Genomic DNA, 21,774 nt, shown 5'->3' with positions numbered 1-21,774 from the left:
ATTTAAATTAAAAAAAAAAAAACCTCAACATTCAAAAAACTAAGATCAAGGCATCTGGTCCCATCACTTCATGGCAAATAGATAGGGGAACGATGGAAACAGTGACAGACTTTATTTTGGGGGGCTCTAAAATCACTGCACATGGTGACTGCAGCCATGAAATTAAAAGATGCTTGCTCCTTGGAAAAAAAGCTATGACCAACCCAGACAGCATATTAAAAAGCAGAGACATTACTTTTCTGACAAAGGTCCATCTAGTCAAACCTATGTTTTTTCCAATAGTCATGTATGGATGTGACAGTTGGACCATAAAGAAAGCTGAGCACCAAAGAACTGATGTTTTTGAACTGTGGTGTTGGAGAAGACTCTTAAGAGTCCCTTGGACTGCAACGAGATCCAACCAGTCAATCCTAGAGGAAATCAGTCCTGAATATTCATTGGAAGGACTGATGTAGAAGCTCCAATACTTCAGACACCTGATGCAAAGAACTGACTCACTGGAAAAGACATTGATGCTGGGAAAGGTTGAAGGCGGAGGAGAAGGGGACAACAGAGGATAAGATGGTAGGATGATATCACTGACTCGATGGACATGCGTTTGAACAAGCTCCAGGAGTTGGTGATGGACAGGGAAGCCTGGCAGGCTGCAGTCCATGGGGTCGCAAAGAGTCAGATATGACTGAGCACCTGAACTGAACTGATATGCCATGTTACAAGTAAACTCTGAAAATATACTATGTGAGAAAGGAACCAGACACATAAGGCAATATATCGTATGACTCTTATTTATTTGAATTGCTCAGAAAAGGCAAATCCACAGAGATAGCAGAGGTACTGCTGGGAGGGGCTAGGAGAAGGGAGAAAATCTAAGGGGGTGTCCTTTGAGGGTGATGAAAAACTTCTGGAACCAGATAATGGTGATAGCTGCATTACAATGAAAGTATTCAAAAGCACTGAAACTTTTATGTTCTGTGAATTACATTTTAATAAATGAAAGAAACCCTACAAAACAAAAAACAGATGTTCACATCTGATCAGAGAAAGTTACCTCCCAAAACAGTGATCTTTTAGTATCCCTTTAAAAACCTTATTGTTAAAGACATTAGGAACATTTTCAAAAGTAAATCTTTTTCTACAATGCTCAATAATCTTTTGTATTTGTCAGGAGTTCACATACAATTCTTATCACCAGCTTTGCAATGCTTAATCTGCCATGGTAGAAATCAATTTTATATGGTATCTAAACAATTCAAGTGAATTTTAAAAATGGGCAGAATGTTTTATTAAATTTGGCTTACCAATATCATATGTTGAATTTTAGTAAAGGAGAGGAACATGTTTATTTCTAATGAAGATCAGCAAAAGATGAAAAACTTTACATAGCAAAATTTACCTCGTCTCCTTGAGTTCTCATGAACCTGTCTCTGACATTCATTTTTAAAAATTTTGATATTCAAAAAAGACAACATCAAAAATAGGCCACATCAAAAACAGGCCATGCCAAGTGCAACGTCGTTGTTGCTTAGTCACTCAGTCGTGTCCGCCTCTGTGACCCCATGGACTGCAGCCCGCCAGGCTCCTCTGTCCACGGAATTCTCCAGGCAAGAGTACTGGAGTGGGGTGCCATGCTCTCCTCCAGGAGATCTTCCCATCCCAGAGAACGAACCCGGGTCTCCCGCACTGCAGGTGGATTCTTTACAGGCTGAGCCCCCAGGGAAGCTTAGTGCAATAATAACCCCATTCATGTATTCTACTTCAGTTATAATAGAAGATACCACTTCTGCTGGGCCTAATTTGTTGTTTTTGTTTAGTTGCTAAGTTGCGTATAACTCTTGTGACTTCATGGACTACAGCCTGCCAGGATCCTCTCTCCGTGGGATTTTCCAGGCAAGAATACTAGAGTGGGTTGCCATTTCCTTCTCCAGGGGATATTCCCAATCCAGGGATCAAACCTCAATCTCCTGCATTGGCAGGTGGACTGTTTACCACTGAGCCACAAAGGAAGCCCCAAACCTGATTTAGACAAGGCCAAATTCAGTTGCCTACATAATAATTTTCCCAATGTCCATTTCCAGTCTTCCTGTTTGCTCTCAGTGGGGCTTGAATAGAGTAGGCTCTAGACCTACATGAATTAATTATGCAAATTAGCAGACGAAATGACAGTTTCAACTTAAAGTAATAATGTCTATTTGGGGCTTATGCAATGAACTAGAGGCTTTATATATTTTCCTCATTTCAGCTTCATAATACCTTACAGAGAGGCTAAATAACTTCCCTAAGGTCCCAACACTAAGGACAAGACTCAAACCAAAATTTAACAAACATACAATCATTTTTTGCTGAAACATTTCAAGTACGGGCTACAAAGGAATATAATTTCAGTTTAATAAACATTCATTTTTTTCAAGAGTATAAACACTCTTTAGGAAATGAGAAACTAAAAGAGTGCTTGAAAAGAGCATTATTGAGGCATCTAGGGAACACGCCATGAGCTGGACTGGCTGTTTTAATGCATGAACACTTAACTATTACAACAATCCTGGGAAGTTAATATTGATACTTCTTTTTTATTTTTATTTTTTACTTAAGAGGAAACGGAAGTTTAGAAGGTGCGAGAAAGTCCAAGGTTATAGACGTTGCAAGGTATATAGCTGGGATTAGCAATCAAACTCAATTGGTCCATAAATATTTACTGAGTGTTTACTATGTACCTGGGCTATTACGAGGCACTTAGAATAGAATATTAGAGATGCCCTACAAACAGCTCAAGGGCTTCCCAGGTGGCTCAACGTAAAGACTCCCCCTGCAAGGCAGCAGCCACAGGAGACACGGCTTCAATCCCTGCGTCGGGAAGATCCCCTGGAGAAGGAAATGGCAACCCACGCCAGTATTCTTGCTGGGATAATCCCATGGACAGAGGAGCCTGGCAAGCTATAGTCCATGGGATCATAAAGAGTCAAAACAACTTGGCACACACACACAGCTCAACCCAAACCCATCTTCTTTTCGCTCAGGCAGTAAATCATCATGAAACTGAAAACTCCCTATAGATGTTTCTTATAATAGCTTTGTTTTAAATGATTATTCATGCTTTGGTTATATATGTTAAATACTTCCCCTAAAGCATAAAGTTGATTGCCATAAAAACTGAATAATCCTCCAGGAGTAAATGTGAAAACGTAAGCAATTCCGTCCTCCTGCGTGATTTTGAGCATATTGCTAGATACAGAACACCCCTTTGGAAAATATACTTTCTATGTTCTGAGTGATGATTTAAACCATTAAGCATTTTACAAAGCTTTTGAAGTCTGTCAGATTTTAAATGACAACAGTGAAATTTCAAAAAGAACCGGAGAAGTCAGCACCAAAGCTAGTTTAACATTAATAATAAGTGATCTACTAAATAGGTCTATGTTTGCCCAGTCAGGTTTTCATATTATGTCAGTTGGAAAGCCGGAAGGAAACTGGTTTTAACTCCCATACAACCTGTATCATGACAACATCACTTTATCAGAAATGTAGCTGATATCAGCATAAACACTGAGACAGTTTAAATTTAAAACTGATTTTTCTTTCCCAACTATTTTCATAATCATTCATGGTAAAGAACTGAGATGACTTAAAAAAAAAAGGGTAATTAACATTTACTGAGACCCTTCTATTTGTCAGATACTACATGATTTTTTTCATTTAGTTCTCACAGCCACTTTGTAAGATATTAACCTTTTAGAGAAAGAAACAGAAGCTTTGAGAAATACAGTACCTTTTCTAAGGTCACCTAGCTAACAAATAGGCAAAGCCAAGGTTCAGACTCTGATGCCCATTATTATAATGCTCCATGGCACTACCTGTCAGTTTCCTAATTTATTTAACTATGATAATATAATATCAGAACAGAGAAAGCAGAGTAAAATAATGATTGCGATTATGAACTGTTTTAGTACCTCAAAAGTACTATAGACTGATGTTGACCTTTTAAAAATTCCTAGGACAGTCACTGCAAAAGAGAATATACAAATACCTTCAAGGGGGTCCAGTGGTTAAGACCCTACACTTCCAATGCAGTGGGAACAGGTTTGATCCCCAGGTGGGGAACTAGGATCCCACATGCCACGAGACATGGCCAAAAAAAACCCTTCCATTTAAAATAGGCTTTCAAGTAGGAACAAAGCGACAAACAAGTCTGAGAAATGCTGAACTTCACTGGTAACAAGAAGTACGACATAGTACCTGGAGCCTGGAATATCTGGGTTTGAATCCCAACTCTTCACTTCCTAGCCTAGCCATGGGATTTGGAGCATGTCATTTCACCACTCTGGGTGTCAGTCTTCTCATCTGTTAAAAAAGGAAAAAAAAAAAAGGAAATAACTGCAGAAGACAGACTTGTTATAAAGATTAGAACGATTAATACATCTGGGGTTCTTAGAACACAGCCTTAAAATACTAAATGCTTGATACAGGTTAAATTATTAGTAATAAAATAACTTCCCTGAGTCTCTATTAAGCTGATAAAAGTTGATGTTCATTATACATTGCCAAACAGTCAAGGGATATTTATAGAATGCAGTTTCCCAAACTTATATGATAGAACCCACTTTTCACAGACCATCCTTCAAAAAGACTGGTTAATGTTTTTTAAAATTAAAACAAAACAAACAAACAAAAAGTACCCTGAGAAACAATAAAGAATTCCATCACTAAAATTAAATCTGTTTTTAAAAAATAGCAAGGTTAACCTTCCCAGGTGAACACAGTGAGGTGCTGGAAGGGTGGTGTGCCGGACGAGCGCCTGGGGAGCTCCACACTCCAGCCCCATACCCCGCTCTGTTCATCGCTTCCATCTGGATGTTCCTGTGTCGTATCTTTAATTTGTTGTTGTTGTTGTTTAGACGCTCAGTCGTGTCTGACTCTTTGTGACCCCGTGGACTGCAAACAGCCAGGCTCCTCTGTCCATGGGATTACCCAGGCAAGAATAATGGAATGGGTTGTCATTTCCTTCTCCAGGGGATCTTCCCGACCCAGTGATGAAACCTGCATCTCTTGCAAGTCTCCTGCATTGCAGGCAAAATCTTTACCACTAAGCCACCAGGCCAGTAATATCTTTGCAGATTGTAGCATATGGGTTTGGTGACTGGAACTGGTACATGTAGTGGAATGGAACATCGTTTTATTTTCCATTCTCATAACCTTCAGTGGCTTCAACTGATCATGTCTCATCATAATAGTCTTTCAATTACCTACAATACTGTGTGGAAACTATTCATCCTCATCCAGTCTGCAGCCATTTGAATAAAGACATGTATGGTTTCCATTATCAAGATATATCTATCTAAGTCTCACGTCTGTTGTATAGACTTGAAGTCAGTATTCAAATCATAGTGTTTTTCCATTTGGTATTTATTGTGTCCTTTTGGCAAATTTAGTCATTACCAGGCTTCCCTGGTGGCTCAGTGGTAAAGAATCAACCTGCCAATGCAGGAGACACAGTTTCAATCCCTGGGTCAGGAAGATCCCCTGGAGAAGGAAATGACAACCTGACTCCAGTATTCTTGCCTGGGAATCCCCACGGACAGAGAAGCCTGGTAGGCTATAGTCCATGGGGCAGCAAAAAGAGTAAGACATGACTCAGCGACTAAACAGCAACAGTCATTACCAGAAGTGCTAATTACGCTATGTTTCCATTTAAACTTTTTTCTAAGCAGTATGTGTCAAGATATTCAGAAATGCTTACACCCTTTGATCAAACAAATTAATTCTCAAGAATCTACACTATGAAAATAAATGAGAATACAAGATAAAATCTTATATAAATACACATTTACAACATTGTTTAATATTGTGGAAAATTAGAAATACTAAAAATGTCTAGGGAATTCCCTGGCAGTCCAGTAGTTACGACTCCACTCTCACTGCTTAGGGTGTGGGTTCCATCCCTGGTTGGGGAACTAAGATTCTGCAAGTTGTGTGGCGAGGCCACAAATAAACAAACAAAAGTCTAATTTTAGGGGAAGAATTAAACAAAGAATGGTATATTAGTTGCATTATACAGTCATTACAAATTCTATTTTAAGGATGATGAATAATGCTATGTGAAAAAGCAAGTTACTAGTTTACTTTTGAAGTATAAGCATAATTTTATAAAAGCCAACAAAACACTAAGTAATCAAAATTTAAGACAAAAATTAAATCTAAAAATACAGCCAAATATCAACTACGGTTGATCTGAGCCATAAGGTGAACCTTCTTCCTACTTCTCTATATTTTCCAAGTTTTCTTTACTGAGTATGTCAATTTTGCTTATGTCTAAATTGATACCACTTGCCTTTGAGCTAAAGTTCTACTAAATGAGAAAAGAAACAATGAGAAGCAAACTGGCTTAGTGAGCAAAGATGGGGAAAGTGTGAAATGTGATTCCTTTCAAAGGTTATTTATTATTTTGTGAGAGGCAGAGATGGTCACACATACAAAAAAGTCAGGTTTTCTTGCTAGCAAAGCTGTTCTTAGTTTTGTACAGTGAAATCCCACACATCAATATTGCTTTTATGTGCGTACGTGTGTGTGTTCATGCTCAGTCGTGTCCAACTCTTTGCCAACCTGGGAAGCTCCTCAATATTTCTTCAGTTCAGTTCAGTCACTCAGTCGTGTCTGACTCTTTGCAACCCCATGGAATGTAGCACACAAGGCTTCCCTGTCCATCACCAACCCCCAGAGATTGCTCAAACTCATGTCCATCAAGTCAGTGATGTCATCCTACCATCTTATCCTCTGTTGCCCCCTTCTCCTCCGCCTTCAATCTTTCCCAGCATCAGGGTCTTTTCCAGTGAGTCAGTTCTTCCCATCAGGTGGCCAAAGTATTGGAGCTTCAGCGTCAGTCCTTCCAATGAATATTCTGGACTGATTTCCTTTAGGATTGATTGGTTTGATCGCCTTGTAGTCCAAGGGACTCTCAAGAGTCTTCTCCAACACCACAGTTCAAAAGCATCAATTTTTTGGTGTTCAGCTTTCTTTATGGTCCAACTCTCATACCCATACATAACTACTGGAAAAACCATAGCTTTGACTAGATGGACATTTGTCCATCAAGGAACATCTCTGCTTTTTAATATGCTGTCTAGGTTGGTCACAGCTTTTCTTCCAAGGAGCAAGCATCTTTTAATTTCATGGCTGCAGTAACCATCTGCACTGGTCTTGGAGCCCAAGAAAATAAAGTCGGTCATTGTTTCTTGTTCGACAGAAACATGATGGATCATGATTCAAAGTATTCTGTGACCTGAGAAAGTCTGAAAACCTATTTTAAATATGCCAAAGATTAATGTAGAATAAGCTTTGGTTTTAAGGCATTTGGGGAGAGGTAAAACTCTTAAGAGTTTTGTAACTTTATGAATTGATACATTTTCAAAATTCCAAAAATAGATATTTAAGGAATTCCCTGGTGGCCCAATGGTTACGACTTGGTGCTTTCACTGCTGTGGCCCGAGTTCAATCCCTGCTCAGGGAACCAAGATCCCACAAGTCACACAGTGCAGCATTTATAATAAAAAAGGCATTTAATATGTAGCATTTCAGGTTATATTTATAACTTAAATATGGATTAACTATTGCTACAATGTTACTAAATTCACATGCCTCTAAAGAAATCAAGAACTCTACATATTGCTGTTTGTGACCTCTTTTTGTGATTCAGAAACTTTTACACTCCTCAACCTGGTGCCCACTGTGCAAAGGTCTGAAGACCTAATGATTTCTCATTTCAATTTGAACTTAGGCTTATCTCTACCCATATACAAACCCCTTAGAGACCAGTTTGTCAAGGTCAAAAAATCAAGTGAACACCAATCGATTCCACCCCTGCCTTCCTCCTTTCCCAAGGCTAAGCCTTGCCATAAAAGAAAACAGTCCCATGCTACGGTTCTTTATGACATTCTGCGCAAAGGCCACAGACAGCTAAACGCTGCTAAATAGATCTGACAACAATGAAGTCATCGAGCTTTGCGCATAACCCAGAATTTCAGTCTGTCAGCATCCAGGCATTTCCCAGAAAATTAATAAAAATTTTGAGATTAGCTAAAACCATCATGTTCTTACAATCATCCGAAATGTATGCCCCTTCAATTAATCCCTTTTTCCTGCTGCACTCTGATCTCATTCCTACTCCATACTCTCTCCCTCTTTGCCCATCATACGCCTCCCATAGCTGTACTTTTTCATAACCCTTTCCTCTGTTTCACTGCAAACAAATACCCTAAACCCCAACCAACCTAACTTGTTGCCAGCAGTCTTGTTCTCGAAACTAATCTGGGTGCAAGCTAATCTCTCCCTACTCGGCAAACGTGAAGCATGGCAGTTATGCCTTATTCACCATCACAGTTCTTTACCGTCAAATAAAAGTATATCTTCTGAGAGTCAGGTCACCTGTTAGGTCTTTCTCTCCTTGTCATCATCTGTCTTCCAGGTCACTCTTTCACAATCACTAACAGCTTTGGAACATGGTTCAGTATCTTTCCACCCCTTGCTCTGCCACCATTCTGAGCAACTCACTTCCTGTTTAGCTGACCCCTATAAAATTTTAGCTCTACAGTTTCCTTATCTCCTCCAACTCCAGGAATCTTTACCATCTCTCCACTTCAGAAACCCATAGCCAGATCTCACCTTCAGCCATACCAGCAAGGGCTTCTCCTATTTAATCTTAAATTCCAATATCCACGTCACAACCACTACTTCAGAAGCTACTTCCTGGTTTCATTTGTTTCCAACTCTGCCTATCCCCAGTGGACCAGAGCTTCAAACCCTCATACTACTGAAATTTCTTGCATCCTTTGTCTGCTACACTGGGCTGTAAAATTCAAACCAGAATCAGTCCAATTGCTCAGCTTGTCAGCTCAAACCCTCAGGCTGGTGAGGCCTGAGATGGGGGGGAGGGGGGGGGCGGGGAGGGGCGGGGGGATCATATGACAACTAAATATATCTGAGCCATGAAAAATTATTACAATTCCTCTAAGGAATTATTACAATTCCTCCAATTCAGATAGCCCTCTCATTTCTCTCAATGGTCTTCTCGAAATTCTCCCTTTCTGCATTTCCCTAGTGGCCCAGAACTTAAGAATCCACCTTGCAATCCAAGAGACACTGGTTCGACCTCTGGTCTGGGAATTAAGATCCCACAAGCCCTGGGGCAACTAAGCCTGTATACTGTAACTACTGAGCCTGTCAAAGGCTTTGGCATAGTCAATAAAGCAGAAATAGATGTTTTTCTGGAACTCTCTTGCTTTTTCCATGATCCAGCGGATGTTGGCAATTGGATCTCTGGTTCCTCTGCCTTTTCTAAAACCAGCTTGAACATCAGGAAGTTCACAGTTCACATATTGCTGAAGCCTGGCTTGGAGAATTTTGAGCATTACTTTACTAGCATGTGACATGAGTGCAATTGTGCGGTAGTTTGAGCATTCTTTGGCGTTGCCTTTCTTTGGGGTTGGAATGAAAACTGACCTTTTCCAGTCCTGTGGCCACTGCTGAGTTTTCCAAATTTGCTGGCATATTGAGTGCAGCACTTTCACAGCATCATCTTTCAGGATTTGGAATAGCTCAACTGGAATTCTATCACCTCCACTAGCTTTGTTTGTAGTGATGCTTTCTAAGGCCCACTTGACTTCACATTCCAGGATGTCTGGCTCTAGGTCAGTGATCACACCATCGTGATTATCTGGGTCGTGAAGATCTTTTTGGTACAGTTCTTCTGTGTATTCTTGCCATCTCTTCTTAATATCTTCTGCTTCTGTTAGGTCCATACCATTTCTGTCCTTTATCGAGCCCATCTTTGCATGAAATGTTCCTTTGGTATCTCTGATTTTCTTGAAGAGATCTCTAGTCTTTCCCATTCTGTTGTTTTCCTCTATTTCTTTGCATTGATCGCCTAAGAAGGCTTTCTTATCTCTTCTTGCTATTCTTTGGAACTCCGCATTCAGATGCTTATATTTTTCCTTTTCTCCTTTGCTTTTCGCTTCTCTTCTTTTCACAGCTATTTGTAAGGCCTCCCCAGACAGCCATTTTGCTTTTTTGCATTTCTTTCCATGGGGATGGTCTTGATCCCTGTCTCCTGTACAGTGTCCCGAACCTCATTCCATAGCTCATCAGGCACTCTATCTATCAGATCTAGGCCCTTAAATCTATTTCTCACTTCCACTGTATAATCATAAGGGATTTGATTTAGGTCATACCTGAGTGGTCTAGTGGTTTTCCCTGCTTTCTTCAATTTAAGTCTGAATTTGGCAATAAGGAGTTCATGGTCTGAGCCACAGTCAGCTCCTGGTCTTGTTTTTGCTGACTGTATAGAGCTTCTCCATCTTTGGCTGCAAAGAATATAATCAATCTGATTTCGGTGTTGACCATCTGGTGATGTCCATGTATAGAGTCTTCTCTTGTGTTGTTGGAAGAGGGTGTTTGTTATGACCAGTGCATTTTCTTGGCAAAACGCTATTAGTCTTTGCCCTGCTTCATTCCGTATTCCAAGGCCAAATTTGCCTGTCACTCTAGGTGTTTCTTGACTTCCTACTTTTGCATTCCAGTCCCCTATAATGAAAAGGACATCTTTTTTGGGTGTTAGTTCTAAAAGGTCTTGTAGGTCTTCATAGAACCGTTCAACTTCAGCTTCTTCAGCGTTACTGGTTGGGGCATAGACTTGGATTACTGTGATATTGAATGGTTTGCCTTGGAAATGAACAGAGATCATTCTGTCGTTTTTGAGATTGCATCCAAGTACTGCATTTCGGACTCTTGTTCACCATGATGGCTACTCCATTTCTTCTGAGGGATTCCTGCCCGCGGTAGTAGATATAATGGTCATCTGAGTTAAATTCACCCATTCCAGTCCATTTCAGTTCACTGATTCCTAGAATGTCTACATTCACTCTTGCCATCTCTTGTTTGACCACTTCCAATTTGCCTTAATTCATGGACCTGACATTCCAGGTTCCTATGCAATATTGCTCTTTACAGCATCAGACCTTGCTTCTATCACTAGTCACATCCACAGCTGGTATTCTTTTTGCTTTGGCTCCATCCCTTCATTCTTTCTGGAGTTATTTCTCCACTGATCTCCAGTAGCATATTGGGCACCTACTGACCTGGGGAGTTTCTCTTTCAGTATCCTATCATTTTGCCTTTTCATACTGTTCATGGGGTTCTCAAGGCAAGGATACTGAAGTGGTTTGCCATTCCCTTCTCCAGTGGACCACATTCTGTCAGATGTCTCCACCATGACCCGCCCATCTTGGGTTGCCCCACGGGCATGGCTTAGTTTCATTGAGTTAGACACGGCTGTGGCCCTAGTGTGATTAGATTGACTAGTTTTCTGTGAGTATGGTTTCAATGTGTCTGCCCTCTGATGCCCTCTTGCAACACCTACCATCTTACTTGGGTTTCTCTTACTTTGGGCGTGGGGTATCTCTTCACGGCTGCTCCAGCAAAGCGCAGCCATTGCTCCTTACCTTTGACGAGGGGTATCTCCTCACCACCGCCCTTCCTGACCTTCAACGTGGGATAGCTCCTCTAGGCCCTCCTGTGCCCACGCAGCCACGGCGTGGGGTTGGTCCTCCGGGCCACCGCCCCTGGCCTCGGGCATGGGGTTGGTCCTCCCGGCCGCCGCCCCTGGCTACGGGCGTGGGGGTGTGGAGATGGGAATACCAGACCACCTGATCTGCCTCTTGAGAAATCTGTATGCAGGTCAGGAAGCAACAGTTAGAATTGACCATGGAACAACAGACTGGTTCCAAATAGGAAAAGGAGTACGTCAAGGCTGTACATTGTCACCCTGTTTATTTAACTTCTATGCAGAGTACATCATGAGAAACGCTGGGCTGGAAGAAACACAAGCTGGAATCAAGACTGCCGGGAGAAATATCAATAACCTCAGATATGCAGATGACACCACCCTTATGGCAGAAAGTGAAGAGGAACTCAAAAGCCTCTTGATGAAAGTGAAAGTGGAGAGTGAAAAAGTTGGCTTAAAGCTCAACATTCAGAAAACAAAGATCATGGCATCCGGTCCCATCACTACATGGGAAATAGATGGGGAAACAGTGGAAACAGTGTCAGATTTTATTTTTGTGGGCTCCAAAATCACTGCAGATGGTGACTGCAGCCATGAAATTTAAAGACGCCTACTCCTTGGAAGTAAAGTTATGACCAACCTAGATAGCATATTCAAAAGCAGAAACATTACTTTGCCAACAAAGGTCCGTCTAGTCAAGGCTATGGTTTTTCCTGTGGTCATGTGTGGATGTGAGAGTTGGACTGTGAAGAAGGCTGAGCGCCCAAGAATTGATGCTTTTGAAGTGTGGTGTTGGAGAAGACTCTTGAGAGTCCCTTGGACTGCAAGGAGATCCAACCAGTCCATTCTGAAGGAGATCAGCCCTGGGATTTCTTTGGAAGGAATGATGCTAAAGCTGAAACTCCAGTACTTTGGCCACCTCATGCGAAGAGTTGACTCATTGGAAAAGACTCTGATGCTAGGAGGGATTTGGGGGCATGCTGGGGTCCAGCCCTGGTGGATCCACGGAAATTCGAAGGAGAGACAGCTTCGACAATCAGGAAACAATAGATTTAATTAAATATTAATTAGAGATATAAAGAGTAATAGAATGAGGATAGCTCAGAAGGAAAATTCAGTGGAGAAAAGAGACTGAATAACTTGGTTTACGTGGAAAGCTAATAAAATTCCAAGGCAAGGAATTTACCTCACCTACGTAGGCCGTAGGCATCCTCCCTGTTCTCCCGAAGGAGAGGAGACACTAAGGCCTCCCCAGTCAGATCTTAGAAGCCCAGGCCACATTCCAGATGGGGGTTCAGCCAGAAGGTGAGAGAAAGAATGACATGGGGAGACCAGTCTTTCGAGGACCTGATCCCATTGTTTATTTTCCAGGGTCTGTTTTTATACACCAAGATGTTATACAAAAGTCACGCGGGGTCAGCAGTCCTGACTTTTATTAAAGTCAGGTGCTTCATATAGATGTATACAGAGGTCTTAGGGGTGTTACATCATCTTCTGGCCAGGGGGCCTGCTGACAATTTATGACCCTCTCCTTGTGACAGCGGTCAGTCAACACTTATTTCTCCAGGGGTGATTATTCTTAAAACAGACGCCACCCAAATAAAGTTACATTCCTACAGGGTTAGGGTGTAGTGGGTTTTAATTAAGGAAAGAATTTGCTTAGCCTAAGGTCTAACATGATTAATTTCAAAGGTTAATACTTATTTCTTCTATATATTCATTAATGTGTATAAGGGCAGGGGATGTAGAGACTTAGCAGTAAACATTGGCTCAACAAATGAAAAACCCTTCACCAATACAATTTCTAATCAGCCCACTAGAGGGGCAAGAGGAGAAGGGGACGACAGAGGATGAGATGGCTGGATGGTATCACTGACTCGATGGACGTGAGTCTCAGTGAACTCCGGGAGTTGGTGATGGACAGGGAGGCCTGGCGTGCTGCGATTCATGGGGTCGCAAAGAGTCGGACACGACTGAGCGACTGATCTGATCTGATCTGACTGAGCCTGTGATCTGTTTAACTGGAGAGAAGCCCTCACACCACAACTAGAAAAACCCTCATGTCAGGATTCAGACACACCACAGCCAAAAAAATAATTAAACATTAAAAAAAAAAGAAATTCTCCCTTTTCCCTCAAACTCTCTCCTACAATCTTCATCCCCTATAATCTCAGCTGATGAGGTGATCCTCCCCACTTCATGAAAAATTAATCAAGTGTATTGATGCCCCGCATTCCTCACTCTTCTCCGTCTGCACCATCCTTTCTTCCTTTATCCCTACTGTGGTGGAAACAATATTCCTATTGCCACTCAAACCTAGTATCCTCATTCTGTTCTCTCCATGCATAAGGACAATGTCAATCAATCTCACACACCTCCTCCTCCTTCCTGTGTCATCAACTTCTCCCTTCCTCTGACTCTCTCCGTTTAACACATAAATATGCTGAACTTTCTCTTGATACACCATACCCTCTACCTGTGATCCTGTACCTCTATAAGCTTTTAGAAAAGAATATCTGTACTTACTGCTTCCACTCTCTTACAACCATTCACTCCAGTTCTCAACAACCTGGCATTTATCTCTACCATAGAGATTTCATTGAAATTGTTCCACAGCAGATGATCAATCACCCACTTGCTGCTCTGTCCTTATTGCAGCCAAACTATTTTCTACATTTGACACTGCTGACCACTCTTTTCCTAAAACTTCTCTGTCTTCATTTAATGGCATTTACTGAAAACCTACTTTATGATAAGAATTGGGGATAAAATGATGAATATGACAGTCAGCCCTCAAGAAACTTAAAATTCAGTTGGGGAAGCTTCTATGGTAATTCATATTCTTCTTTCAACCTTCCACATTGTCTCTTCCTTTCTCTATTCAGCCCATAGATGCTTATATCTCCCCCATGGCTCCCCTCTATGTTCATCTCACATCCATCCCAGGATTACTATATTTATGTTACCTACTCACTAATGATGACAAAACTTACATCTATAGCTGAGAATTCTGTCCTGAGTTCTAGAATCAGGATTTCATTGGTTTTATTCTCTATGAAAAGATATTGGTACTTGTATATTTCACTATCTTGATAACATCCTTTGATAACCAAAGTTTTCGATTTTGATGAAGTCCAACTTATCTATTTTTTCCTTGACTACTTGTGCTTTTCATGTCCTATTTAAGGAACTGCCTAGTCCAAGATCATAAATATCTGCACCTACATTTTTTCTAAGATTTTTGTTAATAGTCTCAGCTCTTTTAATTAGTTCTTTAATCCACTGAAACCATCACTTTTGAAAGCTAAGCATTTCAGTGGCAGTATCTGAAGGTTTAAGAGTTATAAGAGTTCTTTAAAATCTAAAACCATGGCTTTAAATATCACACCCCAAAGCAAGAAAACTGTCGACAGAGTATATATGTAAGTGAAGTGAAATGAAAGTTGCTCAGTCATTTCCAACTCTTTGCCACCCCATGGACTGTACAGTCCATGGAATTCTCCAGGCCAGAATACTAGAGTGGGTAGCCTTTCCCTTCTCCAGGGGATCTTCCCAACCCAGGGGTCAAACCCTGGTCTCCTGCATTGCAAGGAGATTCTTTATCAGCTGAGCCACAAGGAAAGCCCAAGTATACTGGAATGGGTAGCCTATCCCTTCTCCGGTGGATCTTCCTGACCCAGGAATTGAACCAGGGTCTCCCTGGTGGCTCAGCTGGTAAAGAATTCGCCTGCAATGCAGGAGACCCGGGATCATTTCCTGGGTTAGGAAGAGCCCCTGGAGAAGAGAATGGCAACCCACTCCAGTATTCTTGCCTGGAGAATCCCATGGGCAGAGGAGCCTGGTTACAGTCCGCGGGGTCGCAAGAGTCGGACACAACTTAGCGACTAAACCACCAACTACCACCACCACCTCCTGCATTGCAGGCGGATTCTTTACCAACTGAGCTATCAGGGGAGCCTTTACACTTTAAACTACAGCATAAAGAAGGTGGCAGGTGGTGACAAAAATGCAATTCTCCCACGACAAATGAGAGGATATAAAAGCCTAGGGAAGGAGCACAGAGAGAAAGAGGAATTGGGAGACAGCTTAGATTCAGGCTCAAAATTTCTATCTCTTGTCCCAGCCAGGGCTAGGGCTGGGGTGAAGACCATCTCCAGTATGTTTGTGGGGAAGGATCTGGAATAGAAGATAGTTATGTTTCCCTTTTCCAAGTCATGGTCCAGGGAACTATAAGCCTTTTAGCAAAACTTTACAGCTAACACTAATTCAATGTAGTAGGGCAGCAACAGCCAATAACATGCCCAGATCACTCTCCTGAAAAGCTACCTCAGAGTCCCAAGCATGCCAGCATAACGTGGAAACCACTAAGGAGTTTGCTTTGGGCCAATGGACCCAAAAAAGCCTGGGATTAAGGAAGACCCAGCATACACAGACTTGCTGACCCAGACCAGAGACCATGGACATCAGCCTCAGATGCAGCAGAGCAGACTGCTGCTGCTAAGTCGCTTCAGTCATGTCTGACTCTGTGCGACCCCATAGACGGCAACCCACCAGGCTCCCCCATCCCTGGGATTCCCCAGGTAAGAACACTGGAGTGGGTTGCCATTTCTTTCTCCAATGCATGAAAGTTAAGTAGCTCAGTCGTGTCCAAGTCCTAGCGACCCCATGGACTGCAGCCTACCAGGCTCCTCCGTCCATGGGATTTTCCAGGCAAGAGTACTGGAGTGGGGTGCCATTGCCTTCTCCAGCAGCGGAGCAGACAGTGCCATTCAAGACTAAGTCAGTATAACATACAATCTCACAGTGGCCAAGGGCACAGGATGGCACAAAGATGAGAGGCCCCACCTCTGTGGCAGAAAATATTACGTGGCTTCTCTGTCAATACTTCCCACCCCAGGAAAAAAAAAGGGGGGGTGCTGTATGAGAAAACTGAACACTTATCTAAAGGACTGATTATTTACCTGAACATCTGAGTTCACCTGGAATTAACTAAGTTAAACCAGAAGGTACTGGCAAGATTGTTTTCTATTATGTAGTAGAATAAGAAGCCCCAGAAATGAGGTAATTTTAGTTATAGACAGAAAATGAAAATTACATGTTTGCACATTAAAATTTGTAGTTTACAAAATTTATGCCCACCATACTTTCAATTAAGTTTCTCACTGAACAAAAAGTAAAAAGGTAAAGCCCTTGCTGACATGATCTACCTCTCCAAAATCGCAGCATGCTGTCCTACAGCTGGACAACCAAAATCACCCTGGTTCCCGAGGCGCGTCAAGGCCTTTCCTCTCTCAGGCTTCCCAGGTGGTGCCAGCGGTAAAGAACCTATCTGCCAGTTCAGGAGACACGAGAGATGCCAGTTCGATCCCTAAGTTGGGAAGATCCTTTGGAGCAGGAAATGGCAATCCGCTCCAGTATTCTTGCCTGGAGAATTCATGGACAAAGAAGTCTGGCAGGCTAGAGTCTATGAGGCTGCAAAGAGTTGGACATGACTGAATGTGTGCACAGACACACCCAAACACCCAGGCACACACACACACACTCTTCCTCGCCCCTGGTTTTTCCACATGGTGTTTCCTTCACTTATGCCCACAACTCTTTATACAGGTTGCTCCAACTCAGCCTTTAATTTCAGTGTGAATGTTTCATCCTTGAAGAGGACTCTGTGGCCACCCTATTTGAAGCTGCACGGTGCCCTGTCACTTCCTCTCCAGCACCCCTTGCAATCTAACCTCCAACGTTCTTCCTTGTCCGTCTTGTTCACCCCAGGGTCTGGTCAATAATGGGCGCTCAATAAGCAGTTCTACATAAATGAATGAACAAAGTAAAACGTGAGGGTCAAAATAAACTTTAAAATCTTCTAATGAATCTGAGTATTAAGGAGTTAAAAAAATTAAAAGTAGGACTCCCCTGGAGGCGTGGTAGATAAGGATCTGCCTGCCAATGCAGGGGGCACGGGTTTGGTCCCTGGTCCGGGAAGACTCCATATGCCTCAGAGCAACTAAGCCTGTGCTCTAGACCCCGAGAGGCACAACTACTGAAGCCTGTGTACCTGGAGCCCATGCTCCACAACAGAAGAAGCCAGCACAACGGTAAGCCCGTGCACCCCAAGCGAGAGCAGCCCCCGACCACCGTAACCAGAGAAAGCTCGTGCAAAGCAATGAAGACCCAGCATAGCCAGACATAAATAAATAAAGCTCAAAAAAAGATTGCACTGGCTATTCAAGAGTCCTGAAAAATAGTTAAAAGTAGACAACCACCACATTTCATCTTGGATATCAAAGTCATATAAATGACCATAAATAAGTTCCTATTTCTATTTTAAGAAAATGCAATTACAGAGTTTTAAAAAGATGGTATGTAAATCCACAGGGTGCCTTCTCCAGGCAAAACCCACTAAAACAGAAACACAAAACAGAAACAAATCTAACAAAGAATCAAGACAAGTTTCTTCTAAATTAAAATAAAGTCCATAAGAATAAAATTTAGCCTATAAAAACTTTGAAGAACAACAGAGTCTGTTTGAACATAATGGAAAGTGCTTCATCCTCTTTTATGGTTCGGTAATAATGTAATAGGATATCAGTTCTTTCCACATGAATATATAACTCTAATGTAACTTTAAGAATACAAAAGTACCTTATATGTGTCTGTGTGTGTTTAAGTTAATCACGATAAATAGCAGACATACTAACATATGTAAATAACAACAAGTTCCAGTTCTCCAAAGTGATGGGCAAGATTCAAGCCAACTCATCCTATGAAAACAACTAAAAACACTAGGCAAAATATAAAAAGCAAATTCTTAAAAGTCATTAAGCCATAATAAGAGAGTAAGGAATACCCAGTTAAAATTCTAAGAGAAAACCAGGAACCTAGAATAAATTAGCATTGGAGCCGCTTTTGATCTGAGGGCATTCGACCTTGAGAAAAAATAAAAATTTTTGTTTGATGGTGCCATAGGTTGTGAGGAACATAATTCAACGCACAGGACCCACATAAACGGATGACAAGTCTAATAAGAGAGTATCCCCGCAATAGCCGATAACGCCACAGGGCAACACTCCTGTGGCAATCGTCACCTGAAAGTGAACCAGCCCCTGAAGGCCGGTGACCAAGCCTTGCATGGTCTCATGGTCCTGGGAGTTACAAACCTTGGATGGTGGCACCTTTAACAAAGGTGGCACTTTGCCTAATCCCAGGTGCCTATAGAATAAAGCACAAAAAACTAAAAAGTTGCATATAAAGAATAGGTAAGATACACAGAAGATAAAGTGAGAGATGATAAAACTGGGTAGAGATAGTACTTAAAGGGGTTAACAGCTGAAATTATCCTGGAACCTATGACGGATCCCCATCTCTAGAATCAAAAATCTCAAAGAACAAACATACAACAGAGTATATCAGTAAAGTTGATGAATTGGTTCTTTGAAGAGACACACCATCCGGGGAGCTGTCCCGCCTGATCTCTTCCCATTTCTTCTCCTGTTTCTCTCCCTCCTCCCACAACACATAAACTCACACTCCAACCACAGTGATCTACGACGTAGCTATGTAATTCATGGGATTCCCTGATGGCTCAGCAGTAAAGAAGATGCCTGCAGGAGATGAGGGTTTGCTCCCTGAGTTGGGAAGATCCCTTGGAGAAGAAAATGGTGACCCACTCCAGTATTCTTGACTGGGAAATCCCGTGGACGAGAGGAGTCTGGTGGGTTACAGTTCATGGGGTCACAAAAGAGTCGCTTACAACTTAATGACTAAACAACAACAAACTATTTCATACCAGTTTGGTCAGGATTTTTTTGTTTTGAAAAAGAAAACACTCGGACCACATTTTAAAAGTAGGACAAAGATATTACAAAGATACACATAAGTGAGAAATGAAATCAAAATTAGAAAGTCATCTTTCTGACCAAATCACATCACAGGTTTCTGGCTAGCAATTAGATTGGCCATGGCTAGCCAAAAGGCACGTGCTGTCCAAAGGTACCTTCCCAAAAGACAATCAATCATCTGCATCCTGAGGAACAAGGGATTAAGGTCACATGACCACCTGAAAGCATGTCCTGCTGCGAGGACAGAGCAGCGACCTTAAGAGGAATAGTACAGCCACAGGTGCCACTCTCACATCGCACATGCCTACTGGAAACACCACAGCTTCGCCTACACGGACCTTCGTCAGCAAAGTGATGCCTCTGCTTTCTAACACTATCTATGTTCGTCATAGCTTTTCTTCCAAGGAGAAAGTGTTTTTATTTCAAGGCTGTGGTCACCGTCCGATTGCCACAGATTTCCAGGAGAAATATCAATAACTTCAGATGTGCAGATGACACCACCCTTATGACAGAAAGCAGAGTAAAGAGCATCTTGATGAAAGTGAAAGAGGAGAGTGAAAAAGTTGGCTTAAAACTCAGCATTCAAAAAACTAAGATCATGGCATCCAGTCCCATCACTTCATGACAAATAGATGGGGAAACAATGGAAACAGTGACAGACTTTTTGGGCTCCAAAATCACTGCAGATGGTGACTGCAGCCATGAAATTAAAAGATGCTTGCTCCTTGGAAGAAAGCTATGACCAACCTAGACAGCATATTAAAAAGCAGACACATTACTTTGCCGACAAAGGTCCATCTAGTCAAAGCTATGGTTTTTCCAATAGTCATGAAAGCTGAGCAGCGAAGAATTGATGCTTTTGAACTGTGGTGTTGGAGAAGACTCTTGAGAGTCCCTTGGACTGCAAGGAGATCCAACTAGTCCATCCTAAGGGAAATCAGTCCTGAATATTCATTGGAAGGACTGCTGCTAAAGCTGAAACTCCAACACACTGGCCACCTGATGTAAAGAACTGACTCCTTGGAAAATATCCTGATGCTGGGGGGAAAGATTGAAGGTGGGAGGAGAAGGGGACACAGAGGATGAGATGGTTGGATGGCATCACCAACTCAATGGATGTGAGTTTGAGTAAGCCCTGGGAATTGGTGATGGACAGGGAAGCCTGGCATGCTGCAGTTCATGGAGTCTCAAAGAGTCGGACATGACTGAGCAACTGCACTGAACTGAACTGAACTGAATGGCCATGAAGTGATGGGACTGGATGCCATGATCTTAGTTTTTTGAGTGTTGAGTTTAAGCCAGCTTTTTCACTCTCCTCTTTCACCTTCATCAAGAGGCTCTTTAGTTCCTCTTCACTTTCTGCCATTAGGGTGGTGTCATCTGCATAACTGAAGTTGTTGATATTTCTCCCAGCAATCTTGATTCCAGCTTATGGTTCATCCAGCCCAGCATTCCACATGATGTACTCTGCATATAGGTTAAATAAGTAGGGTAACAATATACAGCCTTGAGGTACTCATTTCCTGATTTGGAACCAGTCTGTTGTTCCATGTAAGGTTCTAACTGTTGCTTCTTGACCTGCATACAGGTTTCTCAAGAGGCAGGTCAGGTGGTCTGGTATTCCCATCTCTTTAGGAATTTTCCAGTTTATTGTGATCCACACAGTCAAAGGCTTCAGTGTAGTCAATGAAACGGAAGTTGATGTTTTTCTGGAATTCCCTTGCTTTTTCTATGATCCAATGGATGCTGGCAATTTGATCTGCCTTTTCTAAATCCACTGTATATCTGGAAATTCTCAGTTCACATACTGTTGAAGCCTAGCTTGAAGGATTTTGAGCATTACCTTCCTAACATGTGAAATGAGTACAATTGCACAGTAGTTTGAACATTCTTTGGCGTTGCCTTTCTTTGGGATTGGAATGAAAACTGACCATTTCCAGTCCCGTGGCCACTGCTGAGTTTTCCAAATTTTCTGGCATTTCCAAATTTCCAAACTGCAGCACTTTTAACAACACCATCTTTTAGTATTTGAAAGAGCTCAGTTGGAATTTCATCACCTCCACATGCTTTGTTTGTAGTAATGCTAAGGCCCACTTGAGTTCACACTCCAAGATGTCTGGCTCTAGGTGAATAACCACACCATCATGGTTATCCATGTCATTAAGACCTTTTTTATACAGTTCTTCTGTGTATTCTTGCCACCTCTTTTTAATCTCTTCTGCATCTGTTAGGTCCTTACCAATTCTTTTCTTTATTGTGCCCATCTTTGCATGAAATGTTCTGTTAGTATCTCTAATGTTCTTGAAGAGATCTCCAGTTTTTCCCATTCTATTATTTTCCTCTATTTCTTTGCATTGTTCACTTAAGAAGGCTTGCTTTCTTATCTCCCCTTGC

At 41.9% G+C, this 21,774-nt stretch overlaps 1 protein-coding gene across 7 annotated transcripts in view; it reads right to left on the bottom strand.

Moving 5' to 3' along the window:
- SHLD2 (shieldin complex subunit 2) overlaps positions 1-21,774 on the bottom strand; it is a 114,358-nt gene that overhangs the window by 72,081 nt on the left and 20,503 nt on the right. For 5 of the 7 annotated variants that reach the window (XM_027530881.1, XM_027530885.1, XM_027530886.1 and 2 more), the window contains one exon: positions 4,231-4,335. The exons of the other annotated variants lie outside the window; for them this stretch is intronic. The gene's annotated coding sequence lies outside the window, so the exon portion shown is untranslated. The remainder of the gene's footprint in view (positions 1-4,230; positions 4,336-21,774) is intronic. 7 annotated transcript variants of the gene reach the window in all.

Source organism: Bos indicus x Bos taurus, chromosome 28, assembly GCF_003369695.1.
Source record: "Bos indicus x Bos taurus breed Angus x Brahman F1 hybrid chromosome 28, Bos_hybrid_MaternalHap_v2.0, whole genome shotgun sequence".
Classification (NCBI taxonomy): domain Eukaryota; kingdom Metazoa; phylum Chordata; class Mammalia; order Artiodactyla; family Bovidae; genus Bos; species Bos indicus x Bos taurus.
This window is presented reverse-complemented; position numbering and strand designations above follow the sequence as displayed.